The following is a 2,706-nucleotide window of genomic DNA, read 5'->3' as shown; positions in this document are numbered from 1 at the left end:
ATTTGAAGAGAGTTATCATAAAGGAAGTATTTTAAAAGATGCGGGCAAGATGGAAAGAAATAACAAGGAATTGTACAGCACCCCCAGACTAGTGGCAGAAAGAAAGTACCACTACAAGGGAGAGAGCAGTAATCAGAACCTGGTGACAGAGGTTTTTGGAAAGGGCTACCTGTGGCCTTTAGTTCAGAGAGGCAGTGGGCCCACAGGAAACCCAGAGAAGGAGCCAGTACAAATGAATACCCAGCCTCCCTCTCCTCCCTCCCTCCAATCTCCTGCTGGTCCCTTCCATTGGCCTAACCCAATCAGAAGCTAGAAAGCAAGGGAGACTTTTGATGCAGTCTGTACAAGTCAAACTTCAGGGGACAGAACAGGATAGAGAAGGGTGGTGGGTGCCCTTAGAAAGGCCAGAGGAAGATATCCAGTACCTTTGTAGTGAGGGTTCAATGAGTAAATAAATATAAAATGCTTAGACAATTACTCAATACATACTCACATTTTAAGTTCTAAAAACTACATTATATTCATGTCATGGACTGTAATTTACTTAATCATTATTCACTAAAATTAAGCATTTAGTACTTTTGAATTTTTAAATATAATAAATAATATGGGGATGAACATTTTTGTGCATAAAATATTGTACATATTTCTTAGAATTTCCTTGAGCTAGACACCTAAAAATAGAATTATGGAGTAAGAAAGTAGGAGCATTTTTAAAGCTCTTTGAAATTACCAAATTAGAGTACTTGTCCAAGAGAGAATATAAATTTATACCTCATCAACGATCTCTAAGAATAACTGTCTTCTCACTGCCTCCACTCCAACATTAAGCAAGTTAACTTTTTCACCTTTCTTAATTTGAAAGGGGAAAAATCAGCATGGTGTTGCTATTCTAATCAGTAATCTTTGATTACTGATAAAACACTTTTCTCATATATTTATTTATTATATATTTATTAGCCATTTCATTTTCTTCTGTTGTGAATGATCAATTTATGCCTTTCTGTGTTTTAATAATAAGATATTAACCCCTTGTTTAGTATTTTCATTGCAGAAAATTTAGTCCAATTGATGTTTTAGCATTGTTTATGGCACTTTAGATGTACAGAAATTTTAAGTTTATGCGCTTATACTTATCCTTTAGTGATTTCTTTCATTGTTTTTAAACTTAGATACCTGAAGGATAAAATCTGTCTTCTTTTGTTTTTGATGGTTCAATATTTTAAAATTTAATTATTTAACCTGCTTGGATGTATTTTGTTATGTTCTATAGGGTAAAGATCTAAATACACACCCCCACACAAACCCAAATAGTTAACCAATCATAACAAAACTCTCTGTTGAAAAATCTTTCTATTCTCCACAGATTTGTTTTACCTCGAAAACATAAATACTGAGGTCAGGTTTTGGAACATCTCTTCTGAATATTGACCTGCTTATTTTTGCCACTTTGATATCAATGCCACATTGATTTACTTACTGTTGCTTTATAGTAGATTTTACCAGATGGATGGATTAGTCCCTTTCCAATACTTCATTTTTACAAATTATTTACGATATTCTTACACATTCTTTCTATCAATATATTCCTATATATTTAAATTAATTTTAGAATCATTTCACAATTAAAAACTGTCTTGGTTAATTTAATTGGAATGATAATTATTTTTTAAATTATTTTTATTAGTTTCAAGTATACAATACACTGGTTAAACATTTACATACTTTATAAAATCATCTCCCTAATTACTCTTCTCTCCTCTGGTTTTCCACCTAGCCAATATATTAATGCTAACCGCATTCCCTATGCTGTGCTCCCCATCCCTGAGATCATATACCAACTACTAATTTGTACTTCATTAACCCTTCACCCCATTTTCTCAGCCCCTCAACCTCCCATCCCCTTTGTCCATTGCCAAATTGTCCTCAATATTTATGAGTCGGTTTTTGATTAGTTTGTTCTTTTTGTTCCTTAGATTCCACATATAAGTGAAATCAGATGGTATTTCTCTTTCTCAGTCTTACTTATTTCACTCAGCATAATAACCTCTAGGTCCATCCATGTCGTTGCAAATGGTAGGATTTCATTTTTTAATGGCTGAGTAATATTGCATTGTATGTATGAACCATAACTTCTTTATCTAATCATCTGTTGCTGGGCATTTAGGTTGCTTCCATATCTTGGCTATTGTAAATTGTGCTGCCATGAATATTGGAGTGCATAAATCTTTACAAATTGTTTTGGTTTTCTTTAGATAAATATCCAGAAATGCAATTGCTGGGTCGAAAGGTATATCCATTTTTTTACTTTTTGAGGAACCTCAAGACTATTTTCCAAAGTAGATGTACCAACTTGCGATCCCACGAACAATGTATGAGGGTTCCCTTTTCTCCGCATCCTCGCCACACTTGTTCTTTGATTTATTTATGATAGCCATTCTGACAGGTGCGAGGTGATATCTCATTGTTTTAATTTTCATTTCTCTGATAATTAGTGACCTTGAGCATCTTTTCATATGTTTGTTGGCCATCTGTATATCCTCTTTGGAGAAATGCCTATTCAGGTCCTCTGCTGATTTTTTTAATTGGATTGTTTGTTTTTTTGATGTTGAGTTGTATGAGCTTTTTTTAAAAAAATAAATAAATTTTGGATATTAACCCTTTATCAGATATATCATAGGCAAATATTGTCTCCCATTCAGTATG

Source organism: Pteropus alecto, unplaced genomic scaffold (assembly GCF_000325575.1).
Source record: "Pteropus alecto unplaced genomic scaffold, ASM32557v1 scaffold77, whole genome shotgun sequence".
NCBI classification, from domain to species: Eukaryota; Metazoa; Chordata; class Mammalia; order Chiroptera; family Pteropodidae; genus Pteropus; species Pteropus alecto.
The sequence above is the reverse complement of the archived record's forward strand: the minus strand, read 5'-3'. Positions refer to the sequence as shown.